We start from the raw sequence: 21545 nt of genomic DNA, 5'->3' as shown, positions 1-21545 counted from the left end.
TATATAAAGCACAATTTTTCATATCTCTGGTTGTATATACAGTATATTCACACCAATTCATGTCTTCATACATGTACTTTGTATAATAATCATCATCACATTCCACCATCATAAATTACCCTATGCCCCCTCTCTTCCCCTCCAGCCCCTCTGCCCTATCTATTCCTTCCATGCTTCCTCTCCCTATCCCACTATGAATTAGCCTCCTTATATCAAAGAAAATATTCAGCATTTGGTTTTTTGGGAATTGGCTAACTTCACTTATCATTATCTTCCCTAACTCCATCCATTTACCTGCAAATGCCATGATTTTATTCTCTTTTATTGCTGAGTAATACTCCATTGTGTATATATGCCACATTTTTTTATCCATTCATCTATTGAAGGGCATCTAACAGCCACATCAATGTTTATAGCAATTCACAATAGCTAAACTGATTTGAGTTTTCAATAAGAAACTATTTTCCACACGAATTAATAAATAAAAGGGATGACATAGCATATTCTTTAAATCATTAAGATTGTTAGATAAACTTTGGTAAGTAGACGGAGAGACTTCAGAAAAACATATTGAAATGATTTCATTTAAGAAGGTTATTATGTGCTGGATGAAAAAGAGTGTTAATATTAATACAACTGAAATTAATGTAACTATAACAATGTTTAAAATTTGTAAAAATTCAACTTCTTTTTTATCCTTATCAGGCCAGGAACATAGCATTCTTTTTGAAGAAATTTTCATTTCAGGAATGAGAGCTTTCTTAATTTGTCCAATTTCTGTTCTGCTTCATTCTTCTTTTAATATTTTGCTTACTCAAGGATAAATTTCAACAGGCTGGACTTCAGGAAATGGTCTTTGTTTCAAGATCTGCACACATTGGCGGGCATCATCAATTTTTTCAAGAAATTTAAGTGGAGACACATAACAATGTTGACACTGTCATTAATTCAAGCTTCTGTTTCTCTCATTTCTTTCATTCTTTCAATTTGTGAAATATATTCTTGATTAATCAGATTGCCAACATCACAGAGAGCTGTTGGGAAAACTGATTTTTTTCCCTGTTCCAATGTATCCATAAGCTCCTTAAAATACTGGAGAACAACTTCCTTATCACCTTGGACCATTTTCTCAGAATAAGATTTTTGTTCTAGCTTTTCAATAAGATGAGAAAGATCTGTCCAGTGTGGATCAGTTAACTATTTAAGCAGTTTTTGAGGTGTGTCCTTTTCTTTCAGATCAGAACTTTGAAGGTCATCTATAGAATAACCATGATGTTGAACTATAGTGAGGCAATGACTACACACTAATATTTTATCTAGTAGACAATAAACATTTAATGGCTGCCAATAATGTTCAGGGTAGGTGACAATATCTGGATAGTCTTCTTGCTGGTACTTTTCAATAATAGCTCTTAATGCAAAATTAACAGGTAATGATTCAATACCAGTTGGAGCAATTTCAATAACACTTCTGCAATTAGGGTACTTGAGTGGAATTCGTAAAGGTCTCTATATATAAAAGTTACCAGATGTCTGAAGAACATTTTCCAAACAATTTCTACAAAACGTATGAGAGCATGGAAGTACATGAGAATCTTCAAATATACTGTAACAAATGGGTCACATTAACTCATCCTCAGAATTTTGCATTTCTTTATTGATCTCCTGATTCAGATACTATATATGCTTTATCTTCTCCAACTTTTCCAGATTCTTTGTTATTCACAAAGAGCTGGGCAAGTCCACCATGAGGACACAGAATTCCTCAGCAGCCACCAGATGAGAGGTGCCAGGTGTCTCATTATAATTAAATCTATTTAAATCCCTGCCCTCACCTCTCTATTTAGCTAGCAAGAAATCCCTGCTGTTATTAGGGCCCTACCTTATACAGTATCAGTTTATTGAGAATGGGAGCATGTTTATCCCTTGGTCATCACTTAGAATCTCCAAATGTCCTTTGCTATGGCTTGCATGGTTCCTGCTCATCTGACTATTGTGTTTCTTTGGGACTCCATGTCCAGGTGCTGAATATGGGAGTCGTAGGAAGCACTGGGAGGTTCCATACCCAGAACCATTCTCTTGTGATGCTCCATTTTTGAGATCTCACTATGTCTCTAGGACATAATCATCACAGGGACACACTTACCCTCATAGATCTTGGCTTTCTTTTCTAGCTTAAACAAAATATCTTCTTTCTGATAAAACACAAGACTCTTTCCCCATATACATGGCCAAAAACATTGCTAAAGATCAAACTCTCTTCTTGAAAAAGCAGGCAGAAAGAAATATATCTATACAAATTAATATTGCATGTTTGTTCTAATGTCTTGTTATAATTAAAATAATGTCTTGTTATAATTAATTGTTATAACATGTCTTGTTATAATTAAAATAATGAGGTTACAAAATTTAGTTCAGCCTCACCAGTGGTTCCTTTGATCTAAGCAATGGTTCTCAAAGTGTGATCCCTGGACCAGCAGGACCAATGCAATTTTTGGGCCCCATCCCAAATGCTGAATCTGACGTCTTAGGATGGTGCCAGTAATCTGTTTTAAAAAATCTTCCAGGGGGCTGGGGATGTGGCTCAAGCAGTATCGCGATCGCCTGGCATGCGTGAGGCCAGGTTTCCATCCTCAAGCACCACATGCGGACAGGGATGTTGTGGGCGCCAAAAACTAAAGTAAATAAATAAATAAATAAATATTCTTCCAAATGATTCTGATGCTCTCTGAGTGTTGAAGACCACTAGCTTAGGTTATGTATTTATGTATCATAATATAGACTGTAAATTCTTGAAATGAACTATGTACTTATCTCCTCCCTTAGCCTACAAAGTCCGTAAGAGCGAGAATCATGCCAGTCTTTCACATGTTTATATAGTTACATCCTCTTAGCCTAACATTAAGAGTGGAGGGTAAATATAGCAAGTGCTCATAAGTATTTGTTGCATGTATCAATAAATAAATGTTAATAAATGCTTCTTTATTTGTCTTCAGGATTATCATTCTTTCTTTACTAGGTGATCATTCAGCTTACAATTATGAACTTGTAACAATACCTAAAATTAATTCAATAACTTTGATAATGTAATAACCTATTGAGCCCAAAACTTTTCTTAGGGGAACTGAAAGCAGATATACCTTGGGGTATTCTGCAGTATGGCTGTGTAAATTTATGGGTTTCTTCATTCACTACCTATTTATTGAAAATCTACCTCTTTTAGGTCTTAAGCTTTGGGAGCTAGCTAGTTAAAGTGCATACTTAGCTCAAAAAATATATCTCAGTATCAAAATTTAATTAATTCTATACCACTATACAAATATGTTAATCACCATAGATGATAGGAGAATGAGCAGATATAGTCATGTGTGTGTTCTGAGTAAAAAGAAAAGTATACAGGACACTGCAGTTTCCCAGCCTTGTCAAAGGATATCAAGAATAATGCAACCTACTACAGATGGATAGGCAACATATCATTCAAATAATTAAATACATATATTTTATTAAATCTGTTTTTGTATTACTAATCATATTCATTTGGATGATGCATGGATTCTCCAACTTAAAATTGTAAATCATTGTATTTACTAACAATCATTGAATTTCTACTGTGCCATGTAGTTCCAAAAGCAAACTTCATTTTTATCATACTACACTGAGACTATTCCCTAAGAGCACTTGAGTGCTCCCTCAGAAAACTGGGAATCTAAGAGAGTACATGAAACAAAGTTAGAGTAAAGTTAAAGAAATCCGTTAATAATCATTCAGATATTTTTCAATCTGGGTGGAAGAAGAGGGATTGGGTGAGAGGAAGGAAAAGGGTTGATCTGAGATTTACATTAATGAGCTTTGTATTATTTTGCTTGCCAATTGACCCTCCAGACTGGTATGACCATGAGTCTGCTCACTTAGTAAGAATGCTCAATATAGTCCAAAGGTCTCGGGAAGAGAGAGAGGCTGCTCAATAAGAGAGAGTCCAAAGCAGGACTATAGACTAAAGTACATGGTGGATGAGTTCACCTGGTGGGGACTTTTTACAGAGGAGTATAATGGCCCTTGGAATCATAGCAAAAGAGAGGAAAACCCACAATACAGATGGGAAGGCAACATTGGCATAGAACTAACAGAACAGCATTAGGAGGTGGCCACAGGGTGCTGTCCCTGAAAGTAATAAGTAAATGCATGTTCTTGAAAGAAAAAGGTGAAGGAACTCTGTCAATAAGGCATTCATTCTGTAGTTTTTACTATTTTTTTGTACTTTTGTATTTTTCCCAAAGGTTTTCTGGAATGAATATGTATTTCTATTATAATCAAAAAACAAATGTTGTTAGTTTTGAATAGCTCTCACATATCCAACCAATCAACTTACCTGCCAACTTCAAAAGGATAAACAGCTTTTACCTTCCCTATTGTACTGTAAGTGGATATTCTAAAGTCACTCTGACTTAAAGTAGAGAATTAAGAGGGAATAAAAAGGAGCCTCAAAAAGAGCGTCATGATCCCACATAAAGGCCAATTTTTTTTTCTAATTTGAAAGGAAAGTGTTATGAAAAGCAATTGGGTAAGAAGAAAGGGCTGAAGCAAAAGCCACTTTCTGTATCATTCCTGATTTAAAAAGTGACATATAAATGGTTAAAAGGATGATGTAATTCTAGAACAAATATGGACTGAAAAGAACCACTGTTAATAGCTTCCCTGGAAGCCAATCAAGGCTTGTAGTTTGAGAAATAATTATTAATCTCACTGTTTAACATAATGTGTTTCTTGGCCCTGAAGTTAATTGAAGAAAGCCAAGGATCATCATCCCAAGACACAAACTAGGCCAAAATGACAATATTTTCTAAATCAATGCACAGTAGTGACAGCCTCTGAATAAACTCTGCATAGGTTGATTATATAAATGATATAACCATAATTTTTTTCTAAACTTAAAATATGCTCTGGACCTGAAATAAGTAAACATTTAAAATTCTTTGACAGATCAATTGAAAAAAAAATGGATGATGAAAATAATCAAAGATTTTAAAAGGCTGATGTAGCATATTTTAAAAGTATGATCATAAAAAATGTAGTGAGTAGGGACACACATTTACATTGTGAAGCTATAAGAAGAATTCAAAAAGTGATTACCACAAAAGTCAGGATAGTAGCTACTACTAAGGAAATGGAGAGTTTTACAATGGAGTCAGAGGACAAAGGAAGAATATCAGGGCTAGTGGAAAAAGAACTATAGTTTTACCTGGTATTCTTGTTTCAAATAATTTATTAATCCTTAAAAATTAAGTTAAATATTTTTCAGATTAGCATATTTATGCTCACGAAAAAAAAATCACATGTATTTTGTATTGAATCTAGTACTTTAAAAATTCCAACAGTACTTCTCAACTGGAAGTGATCTCTCTCCCCACCCCACCCACAGCTATCCCTTATCCAGAAAGGTTTAGAAATTTAGGATAATTCATAGGGACAAAAATTAATTATAAAAAGTACTGTAGGGGCATTTAGTGGTCATTATGATGAGAGAACATTAGCAACATTATAAGGAATAAGTCCATAAGCATCCTGTAGCATAAAGAATGTCCCCATACAACAGGAAAATTATGCCACCAAAAATGTCTACTGTCATCAAAGTAAAACTAACCAATCAATGATTATCACCTAAAGTCCCGTGATATCACATCTATATATTTTATAATGCTTGTTTCTGTCCGTGAAGAATGGAAATACCACCTTACACACACATACATATGCATGCATGTTTTATGTTTATACATATGTATACACACTGCTGCATTATATGATAAATGTGTGTGTATATATATCTTTATATCTATATATCTATACATCTATATCTATATATAACTATAATATCTTTTACTAGGCTGAACAGTTTCCTTCTTAGTTTGTTAAGTTATATTGTGATTGTATATTTGTTAAGTTCATGCATTTCAGAGGCAAACCATTTGGAAGCAAAATAGGAAGAAAGATATTCAATCCTTCTAAAGTTCAGTTCATTCATATATAAAATAAGAACAATATTATTAGCTTCTTGTACCAGTTAACTATTACTTAATATTCAACAACCTCAAAACTTAGCCTTTCAAGCAATTAACTACTCATTATAACTCCTAATCCGTGCTGGGGGGATTACTCAGGTCTCTGCAGTCTCCCAGAAGGAAAACTGGGAGCTTCCTTAGAATGTCTTAGCTCTTCTCCGTACATGTCAAATGTATCAACATAAAGTTAGTCTAGGCCTGTCTACTGGTAGTGACAGAGGTTCAAAAAACAGAAGGGAAGTGTACATGCACTTTTTCAAGTCTCTGACTGCATCAAATTTCTAGTGTTTCACAGATCAGAGGGTTAAGCCCTAAGTTTGTATTGAAAGAAATTATTATAAGGATTCAGGGACAAGCGAAAAATTGAAGCCATCAATACAATCAACCCCCCATACTACGTTACAGAGCTATTTTGAGAATCACATGTTATGAATGTAAACTACATTATACTGTGTCTAGCATACAGTAAGTGCTCAATAATTATTAGTGACTAAAAAGAATAAGAATAATATTTCAGACTTAGTGTAGTATAGCTAAATGCAAATATAGCTAAATATAAGTTAAAAATTACAGCAATTTCTGAATTTAAGACTTTATTTCTAGAGAAAAAAAATAGATGATGAAGACCAAAAAATTTCAACATTACTGACAGTTTATTATTTAGATCTGAGTTGATTTCATTTCAACCTCTTGGAAGAAAAAAAAAAAAAACAAGTATTCAGGAAATGAACTCTCCTAGAATCTCATTAGCAATGAGATAGACTGATAGTAGAAATGAATGAATGATGTAAAGAAAAATTTTTGTTTCTGGTGTGAAGTTTATTTCTCTGCAATGAATTTCACAAACAGCCTTGAAAATATTGAACTTGAACCCCAAGAAGGTGAAAAGTATGTTGAAATTTCTGAGAAGAGTTCTTCATAGGGTAAGTAAGTTTTCATTCTTAATTAATTATTGTGAACTGATGTGGTATTATTGGACCTTAAAAATAGCTTTAAAAAAAGCTTTAGGCAAACAAAGTTTTTCACTGACCCTTCAGAATATGCACTGGCCCTACCCACAGTTCCACTTTCAAGCCCAGCATGTAATGTGCATGTAACCTGCATTAGCTTGGTGTATCTGCAAAGAGAGAGGTTGGTGATGCATGGAAAATGGACAAATGCAATGAGCCAATCAAGTAGGGGGCACCAAATTATTTCCTCTAATCCATTATCTTACTTACTGACTTTTGCTTTCTACCCAGAAATACACAGGCACAAAATATCTTACATAATCAGCTTTTTTTTTTTTTTTTTTTTTTTTTTTTTGCTGTTTTAGATCCCCATTGCTGCTGTGACAAATTTAGGGACTTAAACCAATATACACACTGGAGGTATCAGGAGGCTCTAGAAGAGAAACCATTTCCTTGACTTTTTAGCTTTTAGATACCACCTGCATGTCTTGGTTCAAGGCACCTTCCTCCCATTTCCTATCCAGCAATGTGGCATTTTCAAATCTCTCTCCCTCTAGCTCTCCCTCTTATCCTCCTCCTCCTGCTGCTCCATATTCTCTTCCTGCTCCATATTCTCCTCCTCCTCCCCTTCCTCCTCCATTTCATCTTCTTTTTCTTCATCTTTCTAGCTGAAAAAAAGAGGCCAATAGAAATTCAAATTCATTAAAAAAATCAGTCAAGGTTGTGGGCTGAGGTGATCAGAGAGAAAAAAAGACATGAGCTGAGGTTGGATTTTAATGGAAAGGATCCAGATAAACTAAAATATTTTTAAAATCTAAGGAAGAGAGATAGGAAAGTTAAAAAAAATCACTGTTGTCGAGGTTAATGAGGATTGTCTTGTCTGAACTAGAAATGTGTTGAAGGGAAATGAGATTTGGTGAATTTTAAAATTTGTTACACTTTCCAAATTAGCAAAGAATTTAGGGCTGATTCTGCAAATCCTGGATCCTATTTCAGGCTCCTGAACAGTTGAAAAACTGAAGGAAAATATTGTCTTGAAAAAAGCACAACTATGTGATTGCAGAAAGAATCAGAGGGAGAAAAGACAGGCAGTGGTGCCAGTTAGGACATGGTTAGTCTCTGGAGGGGGAAAAGCTGGCAGAGCAACTGTAGAAGAAAATAACTGAGACCACACATACTCACTCTCAAGGAAAAGCAATCACCTGGGGGTTTCAATGTTGTTCTTCTTGCTGTTGTTTTCTGAATTGAGCTGATATTGAAGAGAGAGAAGCAAAGAGGAATTTGAGGGAGGAGTCAAAGATTACTTTTTAAACAGACACAAGAGAGATTAAAAGAGTGGCCAGGTATGTGGAGAAGGTGAAGAACTTGGTTTGGATCAGATACATTTGAAATGGTAAAGAGTCATAGTAAGGACTGGCAATGAGAGACCCAACAGCCAAACAATTAGGTTTGGAGGAAATGATCAGTGCATACAAAGGACAGGCTGCAAGTGAGTGAGAACCAGGCAGAAGGGAATCTTCTTGATTGCCGCTATGCCAGGCTAAGAAGACCTGAGGGCAGGCAGACACTCTGAGATCATCCGGGGATGTCTCACTTCTGTGAATATAATCTACAGATTCACTGCCATTTCTCAGATTCTAGAGCCTGCCCTAGGGGTGGTGTCAAGTTAAGGGAAACTCTTTCCCCACATGCCTAATGAGGAACAGTGGTCTTGGGTTTCTAAAAATAGAGAATCCTCTGAAAAATCAGCCATGCTACCAAAATAAATCAGAGAGTGGAAAGGCTGGCTATAAGCAAAGGACCAGGCTTGTGGTTCTGTGAATGTTGAAGCTCTCAGGTCACGTGGGTTGCCTTTCCTATAGAACTTCTTGATAGGCCCACAAGATGACTGCTTCTTTCCAAAACAATTAACAGATTTTAAGGTAATGGGCAATGTTGGGAGAAGAGACTATCTATGGGGGAAAATAAGTGTAGTATTCTGTTGAAAATAAATTAAACAATGCTAGAGCATGCCTAGCAACTCCTTCTACAAATGTCAAACATGATTTTCTCTTCTTGTTTTTAGCCTTGTTTCATCAGCTGTCATTCATTAAACACCATTTTGCTGGGGTTGGGGTAAAAAAGAAGTTTATTATTGTGGCTTCTCCGGTAATTCCATTTCTGTTTCAATTCCTCCCCTAGATTGTTAAGTCATATGGCCATAAAGAGGCTCCAGTGATTGTTTTGTGTTCAGGGTCCATATGCTTCCTCTTCTCTCTTTTATCATATGAAAGGTCAATGAGGAGCCTCAACTCACCAGTGATTTTTGTTATCTTTTACTTGGTAAATTCCTTTTCTGCCTTTGACTTATAGTTACTTCCTATAGAGAAAGATACTTGTCATCAAAATGTTTGCAAAATAATTGTCCCATTAAAACAAATAGAAACTTTTAAAAATCAACATTTGTGCCATCCAACTAATGCATAATTGCTTTAAAAATGCACATATTGGAAGATTTATGCCTCACATTATGGCAGAATTAAGAGGTTTCAGTTCCATAAACTTTTACATGAAAGTGGTCACCATGAAATTGGCTGAAGAGCATGGCCAGGCTCAATTAGACAGCAAGAACTAATGACTGTTTGGAAATCAGTATTGATGTCTACAGCTCCACAAGTATGCTAATTAGGGAACCAAAGAAACATTCCCCAGAAAGATAGAGTAAAAGAGGAGAGAAAAATAAAGTGGATAAAACAAAGGCTGAATGACAAAGCAGACCAGTTCCAATCCCAGTTCTGGCATTTACTAATTATATGGTCTTGGGAAAGTTACTTTATAAAACAGAGTCTCAATTTTCTTACTTATGAAAAGGACATGATGGTAATTTCATCATGGATTTTTGTGAGGAATAGAGAAAACTATTTTCTTAGTTCATCATGATGGATAAGTCTCATCTATAACCCAATGAGAAGACAGGCTGAGGCTTAGCTTCAGGGAGAAAAAGAAAGGAGTGGGTGCTGGGCATGAAGAAGAAAGGAGGGAACACCAGCAGAGATTTTACTTGCTTAAGAAATTTCCCCAGGGTTAGCTGTGTTTTTTGCCCTTCAACACTTTAATGTTTTTGCAATTGAGTCATAACGGCTCATAAAGAAAGATGCAAAAATCCCATTGTTTCTTGGGGGAAAGAATAAGTATAAAATGGCATTTAAAAGTCTACGATTATTACAGTAACCCTCTCAGTGATAAAAAAAAAAACAGTTTTCACAGAGAGATGACAGATTTTTTACAGAAACAACCAAAGCTCACAGTTTTTTATTCCATGCAAGTCATAAATGTGTGATGTTTTTATGACTCTGGGAGAAGAGAGTCGCTGCCTAGTGGAACTATTCTTTCTTCCTAGCATAGAATCATTAAATCGGTATGCTCTGGGCCTATGGTGGTTTGAGTTAGAATGAAGTTGGGGGATGAGGATCGGTGAAAGAGGAGAAGAATGATCCATCCCAAATTCTATGCATACAAAGTAGAACATGGTTTTGTTGTTGCTGGGTTTTTTCCCCCCCTAGGGATGGAACTTAGGGCCTCTCACATGATATGCAAGCAAGTATTCTAGCTTCCAGCCACACCTTCTTACCCTGAATATGTTCTTCTTAGTGTTCACCACAGAGTCATTTTAGAAGAGTAATTCTGGTCCAGCTTTCCCATTTTGTCAGTGGGATAAATTAAGACACAAAGATCCAGTGATTCTTGCAGCAAGGAAATGAGAGACAAGAGGTCACACTAAGCCATGATTATCTATGAGGTCAAAATTGGCCACTCTATCTCCTAATGAACTATTAGCGTCAAAGCACATCTAAACTGGAAAGACCCCTGAGAGTCCTCTCCTGGAGGGGCACCGTGACTGGGTCTTAGCAACCCAAGGAGGCCTAGATTCTTTCCCATGCCACTTCCTCCATTACTGATACCCTAACTTCACTCCAGGGTACTTTTTATTAAGTGTCTGTATTCGGCGGCTGGAGCTCCCATAATCAAGCATTACAAAATTGTGGCAGAAATTCATTGTCTTGCATTCCAAAACCCAAGACATTGACCCGTTGGTTTCTTCTAAAGAACACAAGGAAAAATCTGTTCCAGGCCTCTCTCCTTGGCTTATAGATAGCTGAGTTCACTTCATGTCTCTTTATGTGGGGTTTTTACTGTATGCATGTCTCTGTCCAAATCTCTCCCTTTTTTATTTGTTCTTGTTTTTGTTTTTTGGTACTGGGGATTGAATTCAGGGGCACTTGACCACTGAGCCACATTCCCAGCCCTTCTCTCCTTTTTTGATAAGGACAATAGTCACACTAGATTAGGGCCTACCAGAGTAACCTCATTTTAATTGAATTACTCCTATAAAAGTATTATCTCTAATAAAGTCTAATTCTGAGTTACTGTGGGTGAGGCCTTTAACATGCATGTTGCAGGACAAAATGCAACCTATAACAGTATTCAAAGTCCTGGACAAATGGGCTCTGCTGGGCTGAAAGACAGTTTCTCATCAGCCTACTTAGCACACAAGGAGTCTACACACTAAATTCAATTTGTCAGGTTTTTTTTTTTTTTTTTTTAAGATGAACTCACCCTTCCCAGCCCAAATTTATAGCTAAGGCAGCTCTTCCTATACTCTTAGATCCCTGATTCCCTAAGGAGCCCATCACTACTATATTCAATGCAAAGAAAATTTCATCTCATTAGATCAGCTTTCTAATATAGATCAAACAGTGCCCTCCATATATTAACAACAAAAAATTCTAATTTATTGACCATTTAAAACATTCCAGTAAATGTGCTAAGTGCTTTTTCATTATCTGATTTTATCCACAACAGCAACTGTGAGGCAGATCCTATTTTTACCTCACTTTAGTGATGGAGATATTAGGGTTAAGAGGCTAAAACATTTCACAGAGTCGCCAGGCTTAAACATGGATGAGTTAGATTTTGGAATCCAGGAAGTCTGACATCAGATGGAGCAAACTCAATGACCTCATCAGGTTATACTATTTCCCTCCCCTCTGATTTGTAGCTAAGTCGGACAGAAGTTGTGAATAACGTGGGGACCTACAATTTCCAATTGGTGTCAAAAGAGGGGATAGTCTTATCAAAATAAGCCCTTAATTTGTGGGGTCTGAATAAACTTCAGGTAAATAGTATAAGAACTGAATTAAATTATGAGACACTAAGTACACATCTGCAGTACACATCTGCAGAGAATTGGAGGGCTGAGTTTTTGTGGGAAAACTCCATAAATTTGGTCAAAGAAGTTCTTGTGTTGAATGTAAATACAGATAAAAGTAGTTCATTTTCCTAAACATTCAAAAATATGATAGATTGGTTTGAAATAACTCCACGGCCTCTAAACAGGAGTGTTATAGCTTTGGTCAACTACTTCTGGCCAAATTTTCTGTGGATTGACAAATTAAGTGATGGCACTAGACGTATACTCAAAGAAGAAAATTTCAGGTCATTCTATGAGCCATTATTTATGAAAATTATTTTGACTTTCAATAATGCCCAATAAATAGTACCATTCTCCAACCTGTAAGCCTCAAGAAATTTTTTGTCTCTCATTTTGGAGATATGTTCTTAATTCCCTTGTATTCTTTTAATGACTACATTGCAGAGTGTAAGCAGTTTGTCTCAAAATGCTTTCTTGGGCTTGGAAGCAGAAGTAAGAGTAATGATTAACCTGTTTTGAGTGCTTACTGAATGGTGAGCACTGTGCTAGCAATTTATTGTCTCATGTATTCTTTATAATAACCATAGGACGTCATTACTAGCATCATCCCTACTTTACAGGTGACTTGCCCAAAGGACACAATTTGAATATGGTGGAAACAAGACTTGAACACCATCTGCATTACTCTAAATTTCACATATCACTACATCCACTATATACCCATCACTCAAGATCATTTCTTACATGCACTGGTGCCCACAGGAGCTGAAAACTAAATGCAATATTACTAAATCCTTTGTCTAACCTGATTTATTTAAAGGACCTACCAGAAGGGAAGGGACAGCAGTTAGAAGAATTCTTCCCTCTATTTGTAAACTAGAGAAGCTTGGCAACTTCCTCTTTTCTCTAAGTCTAACTACAAATGGAAAGTGAGGGTGAAATTCACACATTTATTATATTGGTAAACATTTCGAATTATTTTTACACACTCAAAAGAGAGATTATAGTATTAACAAAAAGGGGATAATTTGCATATTAAAGATTGATTTAAACTCTCCATACAATGATCTCCAGTACAAGATTGCTGGATTCTGATTAGTAATGACCATTAAGAAATCATTTATGGATTTTTTGTGAGTGTTCAGAGATACTAATGGGTTTTAGAATTACTTGGGAATCTTCCTGAGGTCAAAGGAAGAAAATAAAGTATGAAGTGATAATAAAATGTATGAGGTGACTAATGGACAGGTTGTATATATATATATAGATTCCAGAAAAAAAAACACTGAATTTTTACAGTGTACATTTTGAGCAAATAGAAATCTCACTGCCATAACCTCTTGTCTTCATTTAAGAACCAGGAAGGATGATAACACTGTGTACAGTCATCTCCCATATCAGATAGTCAGCGATTTTTCAATCATCAGGTCACTGGCTCAGACCACCTCCACAGCCACTGCCCCTCTCTGCTGTAAAACTTTATGGAAAACAGTGGAGAGAGAATGTCTCATTTGATAAGACAGCAATTAATGTCTTGCTCTTACATAGCACAAATAAATAATTCAAATGTGGTTTTACATGGCAAACATTAATACTGAAAACAGTTCATATAGAGCTCAAGTAATTCTCCAGGCCTTTACTACATGTGTGAGCAAAAAAACAAAATGATAACAATAAACTAAATGAAATAAAAAGATACATGACATCATACAATTTTTTATTGTAAGAGGGAAATTGAGAGCAGAATTTACTTTGAGGACTTTTAGTCACATAGTAGCACTCTTGATTTCCTCAACACACAAACAGAATAATGTTTTATTTATTTATTTTTTTTTTGAGAGAGAGAGAGAGAGAGAGAGAGAGAGAGAGAGAGAGAGAGAGAGAATTTATTTATTTTTTAGTTTTCGGTGGACTCAACATCTTTGTTTGTATGTGGTGCTGAGGATCGAACCCAGGCCGCACGCATGCCAGGCGAGCGCGCTACAGCTTGAGCCACATCCCCAGCCCCAGAATAATGTTTTAGAGAAAATAAATGTATTAGAACTAATTTAATAATCTAAGTAATGTAAAAAACAGGTGTCATGCAAATAATGCAATGGTAGATGAGCATCATTTAAAAAAAAAATTATTTGGACCATCAGTTAAGCCAATGAAAGTCTGAATGAGATGCTGGATTATTGTTAAAAGGAGCAATCCCAATTCTATCCTCAGGACATCAAGTCTTAATATCTCAGGTCATCAAGTCAATCAACCACATTATTGAGTGATTCAATTATACACTGATTACTCTTGTGTGCCTTAGAGTGTACATAAAGTTTACATGAAGTATGCTTGACCTACCATGTACCTCTTATATACTGTTCCTATATTTGAGGAATGCCTTTGTTTGAGATAAAATGTAACTGGTATTTTCCAAATATAAAATCACTTCTTAAGTGTATCAAACTCCACCCCTGTAGTAGAATTAATATGTAGTAGAGATCTTAAAAATGAATAGATCTTCTCAAGAGCAAAATAATTCTGGTTGAATTATTTTGCATAGTGGGCAACATTGTAAGCACATTGGGGATATTAAATGATATGTATTTGTAAAGTATACTCTGCAAACATTTTGACTGCTAAACCTTATCTTCAAACCTTAAACTCTGATCCTATTTTTAATCTAAGGAATTCACATCTGCAATATATAATTTTGTGTTTTGTTTGGAAAAGAAAATTTGAACAGTCCAGGAGAATTTTTAGTACTGAGAAGGGAAGAGTAAAGCTACTTGTGAACTGGAAAGCGATAGTTGAAAACGCTTTCAAGGGAATACTGGGAAGAAATATGTTAGTATTTAACTGTGATCTCATCGCCTGACTGTATAGAATGTTTACCTCATTGTGTTTTGATTTGTTCTCTATGGTATGAACATAGTTAGAGAAAGTTTAAAACAAAACAAATGCAGAATTGCAAAACTTGGTGCGTTGCTTTCATGTTTCATTGCTACCCTCTTTCACATGTGTGGTTTGTACTTCAGTTAACGGTTTAAAATCTGTGAGTTCTCTCTTCCACATGATTAACAAATACGTGAGATAAGCTCTAGAGGTCTAGGGCAAAGCCTCCCACCACTTGCTGCCCTGTGAGAAATGCATCCAAATTCTTATCTTTCCTCACCTCTCGCCCCCCCATCTCTCTCCCTCCATAGTTCTCATTAACAGACGGAACATTCTGTGGGAAAGCTATGTAGAAAATCTAAATGCTTCAAAATATACCAAACTAAATAGGTTAATTCAAATAAGCATGGATGTCCTTCTACAGTAATCTAATAAATTATCTTTTCCTGGAACTGTTGGCCCTCTGTACCAATGGGCTCTGCATCCTCAGATTCAATGAACTATGGATCAAAAATGGTTAAAAAGATTGCATTTTGTATTGAACATGTATGAACATTTTTCTTGCCATTATTTTCTAAGTACTCAATATAATAACTATCTATATAGAATTTACAGTGTATATGGTATTGTAAAAGTCATTTAGAGATGATTTAAAGTATACAGGAGGATATATATAGGTTATATACAAATACTATACCATTTTATATTATATCTGTGCCTTGAGTGTGCACAGGTGCTGGTATCTATGTAGGTCCTGAAACCAAGCCCTTGCCAAGATCAAGTGACAACTGTACTTTAAGACATAATAAAATAATCTAAAAGAGAGTGCTTATATTACATTAGAGGGATGGAAAAATATAGAAAAACAATGAATAATTACATTCATAATGTTATAGACACATATTTCCTATACAGTAAAAGAATGAAATACAGTAAAATGAAATACAGTAAAATGTTCACATACTTTTATTTTTACTATGGTATTCAATTCCATGGTAAAGAAAAACCTGCACATATCTACCAATCAGCCCAAATCTATTAGGTACCTATTAAGTGCATGTTCTAGGTGTTGTGAAAAAAATGAAATATATAAGATTGAGTATCTAGCCTAGATGTTTAAATTTAGTTGGAAACACCATGTATATTTTAAATAGATAAGAGTGTGTGTATCTTTTTTTTAAATGACAGAGGAGCACAAAATTATGGAATCCACAAAATTCATTCAAGAAAGAAGCAATCACTTTTTCATGGGCTGATCTACAGACAACTACACCTTAAGTCACGGAAAGAATTTTAATCATTGTGGAAGAGTGGGGTAGTATGAGCAACTTAAAGTGAGAAAACCTTAAGATGATTCAAGTTCTAACCCTTTTACAAGTAGAAACTGCATTCCCTACTTTGCTATCTTTCCACCTGATGACTGACCAGGCCACATTAAATCCTCAGAGATCTTAAACAATGAAAAGATTATGGTATCGTTGCCATCTATGCTCAGACAATAGTTAAAATAAAGGCAAGAGCGTCTATGAGATGTGTCCAAAAAAAAAAAAAAAAAAAAAAAAAACCAGGCCAAAACTGATTTGTTCATTTGGGAACACTAAAATTCATTTGTGGGTTCCCCTACTTTGTTGATACACTAAATAAATATGTAAGATTGTGCTTAACCTGACACTAAGAGACCCAAGACTATGGCTGACATACTTTCTGTCTAACTATTAAAAAATGCAATTATGTCTCCCCAAGTCTTCAGATTCCAGAATAAGGTTAGACTCAGAGCGTCTCTCAAACTTGGTACTATGGATACTTTGGGTCAGATACTTCTTTGTTGTAGGAGTTACCCAGTGCTTTGCAGGATAGGAGGCGCATCATCCATGGAGCAGCTAAAAAGCAACAGTAGTTGTAATAACAACAATAACAAAGTCTATAGATAGGGCCATGCAGCCAGGGGCTAAATTGCCCTTTGAGAATCACTGGGTTAGTGGGAAGCATCAACAGGAAACCCCCCACGACTTTCCCCTCAACATACTGCCTGCTTATTTAGGAGTGAAAAGACAATAATCATTGTATTTTAAGGGCAATTTGGGGATAAGAGATGGGTAAGTAAAGAACTATATTCAAGTAAAAAGTTAATATAAATCGGAAGATCATTAAAGGTTATTCAAGGTGAAAGTTGAAGCTTTATGTCACCTACACCTGGGAGAAACACTGAAAACAAAACAAAAGCAATGAAACCCATTATGGGAGTTCTTGGTTTAGGGGAGAAGCAGTTTTTCAGATTTCTGAGTTCCCTGAGCTTCAAAGCCAGCAAGGGCAGCAGAGCTACTGCCGACTTGGAAAGGGGTTTGTTTATTCTTCTTATCTACAGCCAAAGCTAACGGTCTTCAACAGTCTTAATGGTTATGAAGACTTAAATGTTTCACAGCTTTGGGGAAGGACCTAATTTGTAGATAGAGGTATCTACCTATAAATGAGCATATGTCCTTATGACAGTCTGGACATACAGTCAAAACTAATTTAAAAGCATTTACACTTAGTTCTTTCTAAATAATGAGAGCAAATAAAACTGTGAATTGGTTTATCTTTCTTTTTTCCTTTCCCTCTATGAAAGTTGAAAATATATTAAATGGGAAGGTGGGCAAAACCAAACCTCATCATCATGATTTTTCTCCCACTATTTTGAGAAAAACTTCTGAGGCACTGTTTATAATCCTGTTTTTTTTTTATGAAACATGAATGTGGATACCATATTACTTTCATTTTTTTATTTCCAGATGTAAAACATGACTGGTATACAGTAAGTATTTAATACATGTTTACGTTGACTCAATAAGAAAATGAAAAGGGCAAACAATTTCAATTAGAAACTGAAATGTGTAAGCATTAAGTAAATGATGAAAGAATTTAAAAGCTGAACTTCTCTGTGATTCTTTCATTCACACAGACTCCCAGCCTCTCATTTCAAAACTTTTATCCTTTTAGATAATCAAATTTACATAGTTCTGTGCTATACAGTACTAAGATAATTTCACAGAATCCTCAAAACAACCCTCTGGGGTGGAGATCATTAGTCCTCTTACAGAAAACCTACAACTGTAATGAGCTCAGATGGATTCAGTGATACACAATGCCACAAACAGTAAAGCAAGGACTCAACACAAGCTTCAATTGTGCAGCCACCCTGAGCATACAGTACCTCAAGTGATGTCACTGCAAGACAACATTTAGCTTGTTGCAGTTTTTCAACTGCATATTGTGGTTTTTAAAACATGCGTTGGTGTCAGACTCCCAGCCCCACAAATTACCAGTTGCAAAATCTTGAGAAAGTTCTTGCAGCTGTTTGAATCTGCCTCTTCCATCTGAAGAACTGAGCTGGTAATATCTACCTTATACATTTTATAGAGGGCCTAAATAAGATAATGTTTAGGGCACCCTGCACATGCCCATTGGTAGTGATCACTATTGTGTTTCATCTCCATTATAATGGAAACTATGTCACAATGGGTGCTCTTTATATGAAGGTCTGAGGGTGTCTAGACTGCTTATGGCCACATCAGTACTTTCTGGTTCTCAAAACCTCTTCTTGCTACACCTTTTCATAAACTTAACTCCCTTACACGTTGAATTCAAAATTAGGATAGATCACATGTTAAGATATATGTGAAGTCCTAGACTTGAAAGAGTAGACTTTTACTACAGTATATAAATAGGAAAGAATTCACTAGGAAGATATTTTTAAGTTTAGTTTAATGTTATTTAAAAGGAAACACAGGTCGCTTTCATGATCACAAATAAGGAGTGCTTAAGTGCTTTCTTGGTGCTTGGCTCTTTTGTAGATGAGCTCCTCACAATTTGACAGCAAATCACTGGAGATAGGCTTTATCACACCATCTTCATATCACACAGATGGGGGCCAGGCACTAAGAAGCTAAGTAACTTGGTCAAGTTCACCCAGGTAATAAGTATCAGGGATGATTTGAACCCAGACTGCTGTCAAAATTCATGCTTATAACTAGTGTATCATACTGCCTCTGTCCAGAGCCAGCTTGTTGCTAATCATTCACACATAGACATGGAGTCTACAGAATGGTTCAGAGACCCATTAGTTCCATCAAGACTCCTGTCAGTTCACAAGTCCTCTACAGGAAAGCTGTGGATACACTATACCAACTCCCTTGGCTTTCCAGTCCACTTCTAATACAGTAAACATCACCTTACATGAATGACTTTTCGACTGGCCATTCTGGACTTGCTTGAGGGCTTGTCAGGGACTATGGGAGCAGGACATCTGAAAAGACATGCACGACCTAGAACTGCAGAATTAAAGACCCTTGGCACAACCTTTCAATCAATATAATCAGTACAAAATAGAAATTAATAAATAAATGCAATCTCTCTGAGGAATGTAACTGTGAAGTTCACCTGCAAAGAATACCCATTTTTTTTATGGCTCCCTCACCTCCCCATGCTAATAATACTCCCAATACAAAATCTGGGAGAATGTGTGAGGGCTGGGGAGATTATGGAAGGGTTTAGGAAAACTACGTGAAAAATAGCACAGCCCAACACTGTTAAATTTTCCTTGCAATTATGGGAGTTCTGAGACTGAACACCCAAGAGGTTAACTTCTTCTTTTGTCCCTTTTCATTCTTTTCAAAGATCTAGGAGGCCTTGGTTCCCCACTTCCTTTCCCTCTCACCCCAGTGTTTCTTAAATACTGTTATTCCATTTTCATGAGGTCTGTGTTCTTTCTGTTAGATGTTCTGTAGGAAAATTAAGTTCCTGCTTAATTATTATGCCTCTCAAATATATTTTCTTGTTTAATACTGACTCCCTATAAAACCAAAAGGCCTTCAAAAGCCCATCAAACAAGGTTTGAGTGTAGACTTTCTAGAAACTCTGCTAAGGGACAGGGGGTTCCTTTCAGACATTATGAAGTGGGGAACTTCCATATACTCACTAACCAAAACCACATGCAGTAGCAGTTGCTTCTGAGCTGGGATCCAAATTTTCAAGATTGAATCTAAAACAAAGGGTTATTAATATATTATCACTGACTTCATAAAAATCCAAAACTACTCAAAGCAACCCATAGGCCATGGTACAATTTATGTTTCAAATTAACTTCATGAGATGAAGGATTATAAGTAAATGAACCTCACCCTCATCTATTCCTTCCTACTTCAGGGACTTTGCTCATGTGCTTATCTTCACGGACTGTTCTTCCTGAGGGCTATTCTGTAGACCCCACTTTCTCTGGTTAACTTTCAGTACTCAGGTGACAATGAGTCGGGGAAGGGTTCCTAGATGCCTAGAATACATCATCTATTCCTTCAACTCAAATTGCTCTGCTCTACTACTACATATAAATATTTACAGTATATGAATATTTACATGAAATTGATCAATCCCAGGTATCTTTCTTTATAATAGTTATATGCCAGGGCTATTAACTCAGACTTGTATAAAAACAATACTGTCTGTTGGAAACTATAGCACCTGCACCATGGAGTAATCACCATATGAAGTTTACAAGAAATCAGTTTAAGCACAAATCTATACAACTCCAAGTTCTAAACATCTGATTAGCAACAAGCTTGGAACATAGTCACTTGTAAGGTGGTATGCATTGTTATATCTTCCTATGTTGGTATGCAAACATTTTACCCAAAGATCTTATACTGTAAAAACCTAGAAATGAAAGCCATCTCTAAGAACAGATATCTACCACAAATGCTGTATTCTGGTATGGTAAGGCAGATGTAAAAATTAATAAAAATCACCTATTTTATGGATCTGACTTAAAAAATACTCTCACAAACTTTCCACTTAATACTTATCAAGATTTTGGACAAAAAATATCTAATAAAATGTGTTAAATGTTTAATTGGGAGTATACAATGGATATTCCAGTTATGCAGAATATTCTACATGATTAATATCATCTTTTGAAATAAAGTTACTCTTACAGTTCTTTATTCATTTGCTTTGACATTCAAAAGGAAACCACAAAAAATACACAGGAAGTACCTTTGTAGGATGCCATGGTGCTGCCTGGATTCCCTTCCAGAAACAAGGGATTCATTTCCCCAGCTACTGGTAGTGTTGACAGGGGAACTGTCTCAGCTAAGGAAAACTGCTTGCCTAAGATCATTTCTACTTTGAGGAGATTCTCCTATTCAATGAACTCCTCCAGTTCCAATCATCATGGGGTTATAAAGACTAAGACCCATCTTTCCCCAACTATGATGTGTCAGCCCAGTTCTAGAGCTCCCCAAGAAACAGGAATGAGGTCTTCAGTGGAGATCAGCTTCTCTCCCTGCCCAATTATGCTTCCTTTCCTACCTTCTATTTCTCCAGAGTGCTCCCAAATAAATGCCTTGCACATTAAACTCTATCTCAACATCTGCTTCCAGGGGAACCCAACCTACAACAAGGGAAGGACTAAGGGCCTTCAAAAATCATAACTGAGTTGTT

At 36.0% G+C, this 21545-nt stretch overlaps 1 pseudogene across 1 annotated transcript in view; it reads right to left on the bottom strand.

The window, feature by feature from the left end:
* Window positions 1-232: 232 nt before the first annotated feature.
* The window catches only part of LOC308633546 (tripartite motif-containing protein 59-like), an 87684-nt pseudogene continuing 66371 nt past the window's right edge, over window positions 233-21545 (bottom strand). The window contains exons 4-5 of the transcript XR_014024335.1: window positions 8209-8255; window positions 233-2675 (exon numbers count right to left, since the gene is read on the bottom strand). The product of XR_014024335.1 is annotated as a tripartite motif-containing protein 59-like (transcript). The remainder of the gene's footprint in view (window positions 2676-8208; window positions 8256-21545) is intronic.

Source organism: Spermophilus citellus (genome assembly GCF_964194105.1).
Source record: "Spermophilus citellus genome assembly, chromosome: 14".
NCBI classification, from domain to species: domain Eukaryota; kingdom Metazoa; phylum Chordata; class Mammalia; order Rodentia; family Sciuridae; genus Spermophilus; species Spermophilus citellus.
This window is presented reverse-complemented; position numbering and strand designations above follow the sequence as displayed.